The 15,922-nt window shown below is 40.7% G+C and overlaps 1 long non-coding RNA gene across 2 annotated transcripts; it reads left to right on the top strand.

Annotated features, from left to right (window-relative positions):
• The first annotated feature begins 6,888 nt into the window (after positions 1-6,888).
• Positions 6,889-15,421, top strand: LOC121038230 (uncharacterized). Of its 2 annotated transcripts, XR_005794253.1 has the most exons (4): positions 6,889-7,097; positions 10,454-10,598; positions 14,023-14,109; positions 15,371-15,421. It is a non-coding gene; the product is annotated as an uncharacterized LOC121038230 (long non-coding RNA). The 2 variants fall into 2 exon arrangements; XR_005794252.1 differs by lacking the exon at positions 6,889-7,097 and having other exon boundaries at positions 10,079-10,598.
• The last annotated feature ends 501 nt before the right edge of the window (positions 15,422-15,922 follow it).

The following is a 15,922-nucleotide window of genomic DNA, read 5'->3' as shown; positions in this document are numbered from 1 at the left end:
TACCCTACAACCCAGCAATAGCACTACTAGGAATTTATCCAAATGCTATAGGAGTGCTTATTCATAGAGGCACACGTACCCCAATGTTTATAGCAACACTTTCAACAATAGCCAAATCATGGAAAGAGCCTAAATGTCCATCAACTGATAAATGGATAAAGAAGGTGTGGTTTATATATACAATAGACTACTACTTGGCAAATGAGAAAGAATGAAATTTTGCCATTTGCGACAACATGGATGGAACTGGAGGGTATTATGCTGAGTGAAGTAAGTCAGTCAGAGAAAGACAGATATCCTATGTTTTCACTCATATGTGGAATGTGAGAAACTTAACAGAAGACCATGGGGGAAGGGAAGGAGAAAAAATAGTTTCAAACAGAGAGGGAAGCAAACCACAAGAGACTGTTAAATACAGAGAACAAACTGAGAATTGATGGGGGGGGGGTGGTGGTGGGAGAGAAAGGAAAATGGGTGATGGGCATTGAGGAGGGTGCTTTTCGGGATGAGCACTGGATGTTGTATGTAAGCAACGAATCATGGGAATTTACTCCCTAGCCAAGAGCACACTGTATATGGTATATTCTAGCTAAATTTACAATCAAATGTATTTAAAAAGTTAAGCCAAGAGTTGCAATAAATCTAATCGGTCAGAAAGTCAGTGTAGACCATCTAGGCCTGAAAGCCCACCCCAGGGCTTGAACTGACCATGGATTGATGACCAGCCTTGGCTGTCCACACCAATTAAGTTACTCAAAAAAATTCCTACTCCCTCCTACCTTTGACAATCTATAAAGGATGCCAGGAAGTCAGACAGACTTCTCAATAATTCTTTCCAGAATAATTCAACCTCAGTGATGTCATTTATTGTCAAATGTTTTATTTTTACCTACTTTTGAGGGAAAAAAAAATCCGTAGCATTTTATTGTTGGGTGAATTTAGCACATTACATAGAAATAATTTCTATTGAGAGAAATGTGTGCAATTACAGGTAGATGAATGGAAATAAAATGATTATGATTCATCTGTGGTTGGTATTTTCCCAACGTTGAGCGCATTTAAATTAATTCATCACTTAAAAAGACATTGTCTGAGTTGACTACAGAGAACTACAGTCATACGGAGCAACAAGTTTCCAAGTTGAAGATTAGAAGAAGAACAGGTTGTTTGCACTGGCTCTCATTCTTGTTACGACTGTTGTTATGAGAAGGGATTCATGTTGTGCCATTTTCTGTTTCTTTGCCACTTTTTTTTTTGTCACCAGAACAAGACATGAGGATCTCAATGGCTAGTGTTATCTGTGAAAGGCAGTAAACTATTCTGCTTTAACCTTTTATATGGTCTCCTTTTGATTGACTAGCTATTCTCCCCCTTTCTCCTAAGTTACCAATGGCGGTAAAGAAAAGAAGAGAAATGGCTTCCTAATCAAATGGGAGAACATTAAAAAGGTCAAAGCAGTAGAGTTGGCTGCTGGCTTTCACAGCATGGATGAGACATTTTTTTTTTTAAGAAAAAAACTTATTCTTGTGACAAAGATTGCAATAAGAATAGAAAATGTCAGATCAAGAATCTATTCATGGGACAATGATTGTGATGGGGATGAAAATAGTGCACACTTTACCCTTTCTTTTTATAATCATAGTCAAGTAACTTCATGCAGTGCCGCTTGGGAGCTGAACTTGAGAATTCCGAAACGGGGGGAAAAAAAATCAAAAGGAATCGTGAGGCATAATGTAAGAAGAATCAACATTTAAGTGACCACCCAAGGCATAGACACGTCTCAATTACAGAATGTGGGTGGTTTGAAGTTAAGGTCTGATAAAATTGGTCTGCAGATTAACCACATAGAGTTAAACAGGAATCTTATTTCAATGCTTCCATTGCATTTGAAATAGCAAACTGTGAACCTTTCTTTATTATGTAAATAATAAAACTTATTTCTAAGTACATGTAAACTGGTAAGTAGGTCATTAAAAAACCACTACATATTATTTTTTTTCTCTGTGACTACAAATGACAAATTACCTAATATTTCTTGCTAGGTTGTTTCCAGAGTAGAACCCTAAGCAGAGACTTGCAGGGCCCTGGAATGCTGTTGAATTGGACTGAATGGAGTTAAAAAAAAAAAAAAAAGTAATTGTAGAAGTAGTACTGAGCGGGGTGGCCCCTCCCAAGTTCAAAGTGGATTTGAATGACTTATTTTAACATGTATGACCGTTAAGGTATTAGTACTCAAATAAAAATATAATGAGGAAAGCAAATAATATCTTAAGCCTGCTATGTAGTTACTGAGAAACACAGCCTTGTAATCAAATGAAAACCTTTTGGCTAGCTGTCTAACTTGATACTTCATATGTTTAAACTTTTAGTGTGTCCTTACTGTTTGCAGCCAGAGATGTGGCCCTGAGAATCTACGATTCTACCCCTGCTCAGTGACCTTTTGCTAAAACACTGTAAAGTTTGCCTGAAGTTACGAGGAAGAGGAAGCAGAAAAAGAAGGGGGAGGAGGAGCTGAAATGAAAGAAAGAAAGAGAGAGAGAGAAAGAAAGAAAGAAAGAAAGAAAGAAAAGAAAGACTCATATGTATTTATACTTGTATTTGTGATATTTATGCATGTATTTGTGTATCACTGGCATGTAACATTATATAGTTGCAGGTGTACAACTAAGGGTTTGATATATGTGGATATTCCACAGTGATCAACACAATTAAGGCCAGTTGCCATCTGTCACCATTCATAGTTACAAATTTCTTTCCTCGTTATGAGAACTTTTAAGATCCACTCTCTTAGCAGCTTTCAAATAAACAATACGGTCTTATTAGCTACAGTCACCATGCTGCATATTACATCCTCAGAACTTACTTATTTTACCTGTGGCCTTGGACCACCTTCACCCATTTCACTCTCCTCCCGCTCCCACCCCCAGCCCTCTGCCCGGTTACCACCAATCTGTCCTGTATCCATGAGTTTGCTTTTCTAGATTCCTCAGATAAGTGAGATCATACGGTATTTGTCTTTCTTTGTTTGAGTTATTTCGTTTGGTATAAGGTCCGCAAGGTGCATCCATGGTGTTGCAATGTTGCAAGTGGCATATTCATGATTTTTTATTAACCTTATTCGTATTGGGAAAGGATACTCGATAACGGACCGTGACTTTAAGACTTCAGAAGAGAAGAATTTGATGGATTAAGGTTTTTTTTTTTTAATGATCCTATGATTCTTTTGAACAGAGAAAGGCAGATTTATCATCCACAACTTGAGACCACTAAGTGTACTTGTCCCAGAGAATTTGGGGTTTCTTTTCCATTTGTGGGAAGATCCTCAGAGATCAAGGCTGAATCTTGGCCTCCAGCATAAACATTAGTTCTAAACTGATTGTCCACATGCTATATTAGTATTTACATTGCATGATATTACATAGCAAAACCCGCAAACCCCGGAAATTCTGGAATACACAGACTTGGAAACATAAACAGTAAGGTTCAGTTCAAACTCTTATGTGTGTTATACATTTAAGTTTGCCATCACCGTATGACTTTTAAAAAAAAGTTCCTTGCAGTTTAGATTGTCAGTTTCTTGAGGGAAGGGACCCTGACTACTCACTCCCAACGCAGGGTCTGATATCTAGTAGGCCCTCCATCAATGTAAATGGATGAATTCACGGTTATGTTAAAGAGGCACTTGTGAGCAGTGAGCTCTGAAGGCACTGGAAGTTCACACACTCAAACGTGGTGGGGATGTTCCATTATGACGTTTCAGCAAGAGCTCCCAGGATGCTAGAAGTCAACGAGACCTCTTAATGATGCCTGTTTTTGAGTGAGCGTAACAAAACTTCACTGGGGAAATAGCAAAGGCTGCCATTCTTTTGAAAGGACACATTCATGCCATAGTTTGCGTGTGGTTTTGATGTTTTTATTAGCTGTTTTTAAAGTTTATGTATTTATTTTGAGAGAGACAGAGGCGGCGTGAGGGAGGGAGGGGCAGAGAGAGGGAGGGAGAGAAGGAGAATCCCAAGCAGGCTCCACAACTGTCAGTGCAGAGCCCATCACGGGGCTCGAACTCACGAAACTGTGAGATCGTGACCTGAGCCGAAACCAAGAGTCGGATGTTCACCCGACTGAGCCATCCAGGCACCCCTGCCTGTGGTTTTGATTTTAAGACTTTTGGAAGACCCTTTCCCACAAATGCCTAAGCACTTCCCTTAGGATGACTGCAACATTTTACGGGAGACCCTGAAAACTAAGGTCATGACCCGGTTCTAATGCAAGTGTCCCGAAAGGGTCAACTCCCAGGACCTAAGAATTACTAGGTGCTCAGTATAACCTGTTCTGCAGCTCCTGTGCTGCAAACAGGCTCTGCAGAGAGGACATTTCCTTGTGGTGGAAGATACCAGAAGTGGTGAGGTTGGGGACTTAGCACACTCACAATGTTGGGAGCACGCCGCCATGAAAAAGAGACCGTGTTACAATTATTGGAACGCATGCAAATGACTTTCCTTCTCACACCTTTATCTGGGATCCAGTGGCAATACCTTTTTCAAAAAATAAATGTAATCGTCTCCTCCTTGTTTTGTGTTTCTGCCTGCACTGAACTTCCTGCCTCAGTGACCTGAAGCACTCATCAGGATTAACCCTGCCTTGGGGACTCTTCGTCTCCTCTCCTCTCCTCTCCTAACAGGCTGCCTCTCCTCTAGTCAACCCAGAGGTGTTCAACTACTAACCCAGCGGTGTTCAAACCCAGGAAAGCCTAATGTGTGCTTTCGTTTAGCATTCTGATTCTTTCTACTCTACGAGGGAAAAGCATTTTTCTCTCTTAGCCTTATTAACTGTTGAAAAGAGCGTTTACGTTCTTAATTTATGTTCTGAAAGCATGTCAGTTTCTGTCTTTGTCTTTTGGAAGCCGTGATTCACAAACAACGTTGAGTACATTAGCTGCCTAGGGGGAAGTAACCGGGGTGGCCCTTGGTTTGATGTAAAAGCAGGAGTGCCTGTAACATCTTGAGAGCAGGCAAATGTTTTTAAGCTACATGAAAGAGAGTTTGATATGATCTGGAATTCTTTGGCTAACTGGAGGCCAAATCACACTGAATGAATTGGATGCCAGTGTGAATAATGAGAGATCATCTATCTCTCCAGCAGATGCCCATTTGTTCTAACCTCCTGCCTCATTTAATGTAAATATTCAAATTGACCTTTATTTTTCCATAGTCTCATGGATTGCCCTTGAAATATAATATCCGAGAATCTGGTTTATGGGGTAGCTTCGCAGCACAGTAATTCTTGCTTTTTAAAGGATCCTAATTTCATTATAAAAACCTAAAATGACTTTCTATAGATATAATCCTGATGGAAATTTCAAAATGATCAGAGTCAAGACCACGTCAGATGCAAGCATGGAAAAGAAGCAGGTGATTGATGGAAGAAATGCACCACGATCTTCTGTTCATGGACACGGTTTTGAGAAATTTAGAACTGGATAGAAATTAATGGGCCTCCTTTACCTATTCAGACTGGGTGGATATTCATTATAAACTCTTTAGAACAAAAAAGGAAAGATAAGTTATTTTTGTACTTGTCATCTGCTCTCTTCAATGCCTCAAAAGAATTGACCCAAATATCCTTTTGGCTGCACAGTGGCTGGGAAGTAATGTACTTGCAGTTTTAGGGAGTCTGGATTTGCCAGGGACCACAGACACCCTTTACTTGAGCTCGGACCAAATGGAGAAACCTAGGTAGCAAAATCCATGATAGTTGACCATACAGCCCCTGCTTGTCTGTGGTTAGTGATAGGGAATTATTTTCAAGGAAATCTACTCTCTTTTTGAGTAACTGTTACCGGGAGAATGACATTTTCACTATACGAGTTACAACTGTCTCTCTGTAATTTTCAACGCTTATGTTTGGTTCTGCTTTCTGGAACATCATTGAATGAATTGAATTTTACATGGAGACTATTCATCTACGCAGCTACATGGAGACTATTCATGTATGTGGCATGCTGGGTTTTGAAATCACACATTCTGGCCTTCTTCAGCTGCTCCTGATATCCAGGTTGCTCTCTTGGGATGGGCTGTCTTTTGCCAATGTCTCTCCCAAGGTTACACTGGTCAGAACTAAACATGTGTATCCAAATGGCATCTGAATAACAAAGAGTATGAGGGGGTCTGTCACCTCCTTTAATCTGAAATCCTTACTTCTTATGATGTAGCCTAGAATACCCTGTTCTTTTCAGCATTTGCTAACTGAGCTCATAATCGTCTAAAAACCCAGGTGTTTTCCATCAAAAGCTCCTGACAAATCAGCTCCTCTCCCTTCTGTACTAGTGCAAGCATTTGAAGGGAAAAATAATTATATTAAGGACAATGTTAATAGTCTTATAGGGAGATAAAATCATAGCATTTTAGAATTGAATATGACTGCAGAAGTCATCTAGTATGATCATTCAATATTTCAGAGGAGAAATTTAACAGTACAGAGACAATAAGAGCATTGAGCAAAGAGCATGTGATAGTGTGCATTGAGGCAGGGCTACGCCCTCAATCTTTAGATTTGCTGAGAACAGAAACATTGTTTAATAATTTGCTAACTAAGGCAGAAAAAGAACAGTCTACTGAGTGTTGATAAAGCGAACTGCTTGAGCCAACTGGCTAATTTTAATCATTGTTATCATTAAATTAAGTAAGCTACATCCAGCTACCGATTTAAATGGTAAAAGGCATCTTGACATTTCTTTAACATGAAAATATAGAATTGCGTCCTCTTCCAAATACTCAGCCCCTGGCCACTTTAGGGTCTCAATGGGATTATGCTACTCTATCACTTTTTTTTTTTTTTTCTCTTCTTACTTCTTTCAAGTGGCAAAAGGACAGAGTAGCAGAAAAAAAGATGCAGTGGAACTAGAAACAGGAAACCACAGAAGAGAAACTGTTTCTTTATCTTGCTCCCTGGCAGTTATTCCTGTTATAACAGCGAGAGAGGGAGTGAGGCGGGTTTTGTCAGATAAGCGGCAAGAGGTGCTTTGAGAGGTTGAGTACAAACTCCCTGAACATTTAGAATTCATTTTGAGGAGAGAGAACATTTCAGGACTAGTGAGAAAGGTATGGAATTGGGCCCCAAGTTCGTTGCTATGAGTGGGGGCGGGGGTTAGAAAAGTGTCACGCGGTTAATCGCAAGTCCGTGGATATAAGCCAATTGCCTGTGGAACTGAACATGCTTAGATTCTAATTCCGTGGGCATGGAAAGGCTCCAGAGCTCTCAAGAAATGTTCCCCAAGTTAGTATGATATAAAGTCAAGGTTAATAACCACAGATATGTGGTTAAGAGCCCAGGCTGTGCAGTCAGTCGCCTCATTTGCATCTAAGCTCATCTCTTACTAACTACACGCCTTTGTACTAGTTAGCTATCCCCCCGAAGCTCCAAAAGTGGCATGGGGGCAGCAAAATGTGAGACCCTGCTGGGAGGGGTGGATTTTATGGGCTGGCAAACAAGAGGTGGTGTATCAGAGGAACAGAAAGGGCCGAAGTGTACTCCTCGTTGTAAAAGAACAGTCTAGAATACCATAGAAGCTATCGGATTAAGAGAGGAGATCAAGCATTCCAAGAGGTTAATGTGCAGTGAATGCCTGTTCTGTCCCATTATTTCATTTAATCCTCAGACCCAATTTATGAAATCTTTACTAATGTTATTTCATTTTCAGGCAGGGCAGTCAGGGCGAGGAGTGCTTATCAGACTTGTAAGATACACTGTTAGTAAGTGATGGAGACTCTCAGGCACGCATACAGTAGTCATTGCCTTTTGGATCACAAAGTAACCATTGAACACCTGCCACCTAGTGGCCATATACCCAAATTGCAGGTTTTGTTTATTTGAAGATTGGAGACTTTTCACGGTCCAACTTTTGGCCCCAGGAGCTAAGGTTCTGAAGTGTATGAAGGGGATTTGTCTCAATATCTGTCACCACACCAACCAACACATTTGACTAGGAGGTATCACAGCGTATTATATAAGATATAATATTGTTTTGTCTTCAGAAAAAATTGGGTCAGGACTTACCACTTTCGTGATCTTGGACACATTTCTTAAACTCTGTGACTGAGCTTTATTTCCTCTTATGTAAAATAGTGATGAAGTTCTATATTTTTCAAATTTCTTTATGCATTAGAAATAATATGTATCCAAAGAACTTAGCACAGTTCCTGGCGGGTACTAGAGGCACGGTGAATGATAAAGCACTTGCTTCATTGTGCACACTTAACTTACCTAAAAGAGAGAAGGAGGAGAGGGAGGGAGAGGGAGTGGGGGGAAAAGAAGAGGGAAAGGGAAGCGGGGAGGGGAAGGGAGTGATCTGCAGCAGGGAAAGGAGTGCAGAGACCAAAAGCAGAGAGATAAGAAGTTAATAAATGGTTGGAGTTCCTAAGTGTTTATCCTTACACATTAAAGTGTTTAAGTGGGGGTCCTGGGCGGCTCAGTTGGTTAAACGTCTGACTCTTCGTTTCCGCTCAGGTCATGCTCTCACAGTCTTGAGATCTAGCCTTGTGTCGGGCTCCATGCTAGGTATGGAGCCTCCTTATTATTCTCTCTCCCTCTCCCTCTGCCCCTCCCTCACTCATATTCTCATGTTCTCCCTCTCTCTCTCAAAATTATATATATATATATATAATTATATATATATTATTATATAATATATATATAATTATATATCTATTTATCTATATCTATATCCATATATCTATATATACCAAAATTCCCCATATACACACACTCACACACACATACACACACACACACACATATAACTTTGTATATATATAAAGTGTGTTTAGGTGACTTTATGAGGGTAATTTTGGCTTAATTTCTTTCTTATGTATTGACCAAAAACTGGAAAGTCAAATGTGCCCCACTGTATTAGTAGTAACAACAATCACAGAAAAATAATAATAAAATAATGTTACAATATATACTGATGTAATGAATGTGTCTCTATTTTAAAGGTACTGATGAGGATTCAGTAAGGTAAGATTAAAAAGTGAAACACTTGGCCAATAACTGATGCTCTGAATTGTGAGTTCTCTTCTTTATTGCTGCAGGCATAGCCTCTCAAAATTTCTACGAAGTGTCACTCACCTGCCGGAACCTTTAAATAGGCCACTGAATTATAGTTTAGAAATCTTAGTTTTTTTCTCCCTGCGGAAGGTTGAGAATTTTCTGTGAAATGAATTGTTTGCTTTCACAAAGGATTAAAACGGAGCTATTTCTTAGTGAGTATGGACTTAATTTGAAAGGCACACACATTTTGTGACTTATATTGAATTATGGGAACATTTAAATTGCATTTCTTAATTTACTTGGTTTACTCTCAGTTCAATTTACAAATTAGTTATGATCTTTGTTTTTGTCTACCTTTAATAACTAACTCTGTCTTCTACTCAAGTTTTTGTCATCTAAATTTGTTGCTATTTTGATCATTCTGACATTTTACAGTAAAATAAACCCAGTATACACACACACACACACACACACACACACACACACGTGTATATATATATCTATACATATATATATGTATATAAGTGACTCATTTAAAAGTTCGGTTTAATGGCAAGATGCTAAGCTACCTCCTTACCTGCTCTCCTAGGAGATTCTGGAATGCCTGTGGCATCTAAACCCTGAAGGCCAACCCTGAATTGTCAACTGTTAAATTTTCCACCCTCAGCTCTTCTAGAAGAGTTCATGACAACAGAAAAGAGAGCTTTTGTTGAGAACGACAGGTGTTGATCTCACGTGGGTCATTGCAAGTATACCTTTTTACTCTTATTCAGGCATTCCTCAAAACACGCGAACAACAAAGCGAGAAGCAACCCAACTCTTTCTTCTTCAAGGGAAATTAAGTTGAGTGTCGTCAAAAGGATCATTTTTATCTCATTGTCCCTAGCATCAACAGTTAGTAAGCAAATAACCATTATAGGAACTTTGCTGCAAAACGGTAACCGTGAGGACACTGATTCTGCATTCTTCTACTGAAAAAGATGTATTTAAATGCATGGTCTAAGAATAGAGATATTAAAATGACCAATGAGCAGACCCTGGTGTCAGTATTGCTGGAGATGTACACAGCAGGGGACGTTGTCTAGGTTCCCGGTCTCCGAGCAACTCTGGAAGGGTCCCTTTTCCATAGGCACCTGTCGAAATCCTTCCCTTATTCTCCAGCTCCAAGGACCCTTCTTCTAAGAAGTTTTATAAGATTCTTCAGACACAATTAACTGTTCCTTTCTCCAAATTCTTTAGTATTCATCAACGTCTTCCGATAACAGACTGAGAAGTGTCCGTCTTGTGTATCTACCGCAGACACTAGTATGTTGCACAGAGTAGTTGTGGGAAGTAAAGGATCTTTCTAGTCGGGGTCTCTCCTCGCCCTCTGCAGTGCTCAGGGATTCTGTCACTCTCCTCTCTCCAGGTCGGCTACCATGCACTGCACCTGGTGTGCTCCTTCCAGGGGGACGGGACAGAAAGCTTCGATCTCTCCTTCCTTGCTAGCTCCCCCGATAGACTCTTTGTTGTCAAGGCTGTCTGCTAATCGTTCCAAGAGAAACAGATGGAGGGTAAGACTACGAGGGGAAGTTGAGGGGCTCAGTCAGTTACGCGTCAGACTTGGTTTTGGCTCAGGTCACGATCTTGTGGTTTGTGGGTTCGAGCCCCAGCTTCGAGAGAGCACAGAGCCTTCCTGGGATTCTCTCTTTCCCGTTCTCTCTGCCCGTCCCTCAAAATAAATAAATAAACTAAAAAAAAAACCGGAAGCTAAGAATAAAAAACTGGTCAGAAGAACAGGTGTAGGGACAAAGATTTAGGGTGTTTTGTCAGGTTCTTACCGTTCTGCTGCCTGTTGAATAGTTCCTAAATAGTTTTTCCTCTCCTTTTCCCTCTTCCTTTTCCTCTCCTCTCTTCTCCTTTCCTTCCCTTTCTTCTCTTTTCCTTTCCTTTTCCGTCCCACCTTTCCTCCCCCTCTCTCTTTCTTCTCTTTCTCTCTTTGTGCAGAACCTCCTGTCCTCCTTTGTCCGGAGTGTGTGTACCTCTTTAGATTTCCTCTTCTTTGCCACTGCTTGCTTCCCTCCTGTCTTTTTTTTTGAAATATGTTTGTTTGTTTGTTTATGTTTCTTTATTATTTGGTTTGTCTCACTTTTTCTTTGTTTATTTTTGTTTTCTTAAATTCCACACGAGTGAAATCACACGGTGCTTGTCTTTCTCTGACTGACGTATTTCACTCTCTAGCTCTATCCGTGTTATTGCAAAAGCAAGACCGCATTCTTTCTGATGGCGGAATCATATTCCATTATGTATATATACACATCTTCTTTATCCATTCATCCATCAGTGGATACTGGAGATTCTTTGGTAAGCAGCGTTGCAGTAAACATAGGGTGCCTATATCTTTATGAATTAGTGTTTTTGTATTCTTGGGGTAAATACCCAGAGTGGAGTGACTGGATCATAGGGTAGTTCTATTTTCTTTATGGGGGGGGGGGAGACCTCCATACTGTTTTTCACAGTGGCTGCACCAGTTTGCATTCCCACCAACAGGCCACAAGGGTTCTTTATCCCCCCACGTCTTCGCCAACACGTATTGCTTCTTGTGGAACATTTGCTTTAAATCATGGGGGATGAGTGAAAGTTTGCCAGGTGGATTGGATACGATGGGTGGTGGTGGTGGGGGGGGGGGGGGAAGTTGGCTTGGCTTTTCTAAGGAAAGGGAAGGTACACCCTGTTCTGAATCTACGGCTCGCAGGTTATTGAGTGCTGAGAGCGGTACAAAGAGGCTGGAGAGGCAGGCAGGAACTAGGCTGGAGTCCGGGCTCACTTGTCGGGACTTTGGTTAAGCAGGTAAGAAACCATGGCAGGGATTCAAGCAGGGGTGTGAAATGGTCATATCTGAAGTTTAGGAATATAATCCCAGCTGCTGTATCAGCGAGAATAGATTTGAGAGGGTGTGTGTGTGTGTGAGAGAGAGAGAGAGAGAGAGAGAGAAAGGATTAGGTCACAAGAGATAGAGTAGATACGGAGTACCAGAAGCAGGGAGATCAGCACAAATCTGATTGCAAGAGTCTGAGTGAGAGATAGTGAAGGCCCGAGCAGTAGTAATCAGGTGGCAGAGGAGGGAGTCAATATGAGCGAGGTAATCTGGGTAGAACTGATGGGACTGTTGGGAACTGATGGGACTGTTGATAATTGATAGCCATCTGGGTTGATCAGCTGAGGGAAAAGAGTCTGGGACAACCTTCTGGCTCTGGCTCTGGCTCTGGTGAAGATAAAGAAAGGGAGCAGGTTGGGGAATTGCACAATTTGGGGGTGCTCTTGAGACTTACAGGTGGAAATATCCAGTAGTTCGCAGAAGCAAGAGTGTAGAAGTTAGGAGAGGCTGATGCTATACACATAGAAGGATAAGTGATAAAGGATGCAGGGCACAAGAGGAAAGTGGCAGAAGGATGAAATTACCATCACTTCAGAAATACAGCGGGGCCGCCGGATAACTCTCACTTCTTCCTTCCCCAGGATTTAAGCGTTTACTGTGGAAAGGGATATCGTAAGTATTGTCTTCATTTCCCCTTTCCTCTCTTTCTCCTTCCATCCCTAAAGAGTGACAGGATTACGCGCTCAGATCTGGGAAGTCTGTCTCGGGTTGAGCGAGAGCCAATAGGCACCGTGAAACGGATCACGCTGTCAAGACCAAGGGTAAAGAGGTACCTGAAGTGTCATCCTCGACAGGGAAGCAGACAGGGAGTGGTCAAAGATGACAGGTGTCTCCATGAAGGATGCGGGGACCTAGGAGCAGACAGAGTACAGGTGCAGGTAAACAAATTGATGGGAAGACCCATATTAATGCCCACTTTGATTCATTTGAGAATTATACCCTTAAGGCTTTCACCTGTAGTTGGTGCTCAATAAATGCGTTTGTATTTATGGTGGAGCTAACAGCAGGCATACAATGCATGTCTATTCACGGTGATAACATGAAAGGGCTGAAGTTTAGTTGGGGTGGGGTGGCGGAAGAGCATTTACCAGTGCAGAATTGTTTTCTCTCTCACTGTCTCCCGTTTCTTATTATCCTTAAGTTGTTGCTCAGTCCCAGGATTCTTGCTCACGGTTAGGGCTTCCTATGCTCCAAATCTCCTCCTTGTGGTATGACCCAGGGGCCCTGCTGTCCTTTGTCTCCTCTTTGAAGCTGCCTGACCCGTTTGGATTTTTGGTGAACTCCCCCAGCCTGGTTGTGGGAAAGGACACAGTCTCCCCAGCTCACTCTTTCCTTCCTGATACTGGAGATAGGCACACCGACCATTTGTGTTTTTAGGTTTTTGTTTGTTAATCACGATGGAGAACTGGCGAAGGATAACAAAAATAAAAATTGTGAGAGTGATACCAACGTTACCAAACCCCACAAAATATTTGTGTTTGTTTGTCTTCTCCTACTCTTGTACTACTCTTGTACTAGCTCGTATCTTGTATTTCTTACCTTCTTTAAAACAAGGCTTAATTTTAAGAAGATTCAAAGAGATTACATTAATATAGGCCCCACCCTCACCTAGCCTAGGGTAGGAAATTAGACTCCTAATCACCCTTAGACTCCTCCTCCTCCCCCTCCTCCTCCTCCTCCTCCTCCTCCTTCTTTGTCCTTTTTCTTTTTTTTTACATTGCCAAGAACTTCTATATCTACGTCTTAAAGGTCATATCCTTTTTTGTATTTTTTTATTTGGGAAAATTGAAAACTGGCATTAAGAAATCTTATATACACTTTCCCTAGCTTCCCCAAAGGTTAACATATTAAATAAGGACCAGTTAACATATTAACATATTACATATTAAGTAAGGAACAGTTAACATATTAAATAAGGAACCCAACCAGGTTAATATTGATCTAATACTAATATTGTATTAGTATCATTGATACTAATACAGACACAATACTATTAATACCTCTAAAACCCTTATTCAAATGTTTCAGACTGTCCCATTAATGTTCTTTTTCTGGTCCAGGACCCAATCCAGGATCCACATTCATTTCTCCTTATTCATCTCCAATCTGGGAAATACTCGGACTCTTTGAAGAATTGTACCGGCCAGGTATTTTGCAAAATGTTCTTTAATTTGAGTTTGTGTGATGTTTCCTCATAACTAAAATCAGGGGATGCCTTTTTAGCAGGAATGCCACATAAGGGATACTGTTCCTTTCTCGATGCGTCTTATCAGAAGGCATCTGATACTGATGCGTCTCTACCAATTACTAGTGGTCTGGTTTTAATCATATTTTTAAGATGGTGTCTGCCAGGTTTCTCCACCTTAAACTTACTATTTTATACTCTGTAATTGGTAAGAATCCTCTGGAGAGATACTTTGAACGCCATCCTTCTAAACTTTCAATTTTGTGTGTGTTTTATTAGGTAGATACTACATCAGTACAATGGTATATGTATGTAATTTATAAATAACTTCTTCATCTCCATACTTAGTTCTATGTATATAACTTATAAATAATGTATCCACAGGCATACTAAGGGCCAATGCTTAAATACTTTTTTCTCAAATCTTTTTTATCGATAAGGCTACCTGACCGAAAATGTTTTGGAAACCACTGTTGTAGCTTAATTCATGTTCTTTCCTTATGATTAAAACATGACTTCCCCATTATTTCTTACACAAAACAGTCTATGGAGCTGATTCTGTCCTATTATAACTTTTCCCTTATCCACATTTTATGCTGTCAGAGAACTGCACCTATTTGTAACATTCTGCCTTATCTCTTCGCTAGTGTTTCAAACACTCCTCATTTATTCCCATGCTTCACGCTTACTTACTTAGATTTTAAGGTAGTGGAGAGTTTACCTTCTTTATGTTATATTTGTCATACTGTATATGTCATAGTATTCATGTTATATTTTCTATTAGGCCATGTCCTCTGAAGCTGGGATCTGTGCTTGGTTTATTTCTGTATCTTCCATGATATGAACATAATGCTATGCACAGAAAAAGCTCTCAATTAGGCTTTGTTTATTGCCCGAGTGAGAGGATAAACATCTGGTACAATGTTTGCTTAGTGAGGAAACACAATTATTTTGGTTCAATGAATATGGCAGACACTCTTGGGTGGCTAACCAAGTCACCATTTCCAACTTCTTTCTAGCCAACTTCCAGTTAGTATGCAGAGTACATCACATCGTTCTCGTGAATGAAAGGGAAGGGGAAGTCTGATGTGCAGTTCTGGGAAAAGCTTTTGTTTTTCTCATATAGCCCCTGAAATTGTTCTGTCTTCCAACTCTTCGCCTTAAGTGTAGAGATGATGGCTGGGCTGCGGCAGCCCTCCTTTTTTTTTTTTTTTTTTTTTTAGGTTTACTTATTTATTTTGAGAGCGAGAGAAATTGTGAATGGAGGAGGGGCCGAGAGAGGGAGAGAGAGAGAGAGAGAGAGAGAATCCCAAGCCGACTCTGCACTGTCAGCACAGAGCCAGACGCGGGGCTCGAACCCACCAACCATGAGAACGTGATTGAGCCAATGTCTGGAGCTTAACCAACTGAGCCACCCAGACACCCCTGCAGCAACCTTATGACCATGAAGGACAGATAAAGGTAGTGGCATTGCTCTTTACGTCTTTAGACTGAGGAAGCAAAACCAATAACCATTGACTTTTGAACATCTTGCTGTGTAGGAATACAAATCCATGTTGGTGGAAGCCATTGTAGCCGGATTCCTCCTACCCGTGTGGCTAAAATATTCCTGACTCACACTCCAATAGACCAGAGAAGCAAAAATTGCTCTTTGATCTATGCAGGAAAGCTTCATCGAGAAGGGAGATTGCAAGATCATTTTTATACCAGGAGAAATGAATGGAGATACCTGCATTAGAAGAAATGGAAACTCCCACAATTCAGCGCTGCTTTGG

The sequence above is a fragment of the Herpailurus yagouaroundi genome, unplaced genomic scaffold, assembly GCF_014898765.1.
Source record: "Herpailurus yagouaroundi ecotype Mexico unplaced genomic scaffold, PumYag 165, whole genome shotgun sequence".
NCBI classification, from domain to species: domain Eukaryota; kingdom Metazoa; phylum Chordata; class Mammalia; order Carnivora; family Felidae; genus Herpailurus; species Herpailurus yagouaroundi.
The sequence above is the reverse complement of the archived record's forward strand: the minus strand, read 5'-3'. Positions and strand labels throughout refer to the sequence as shown.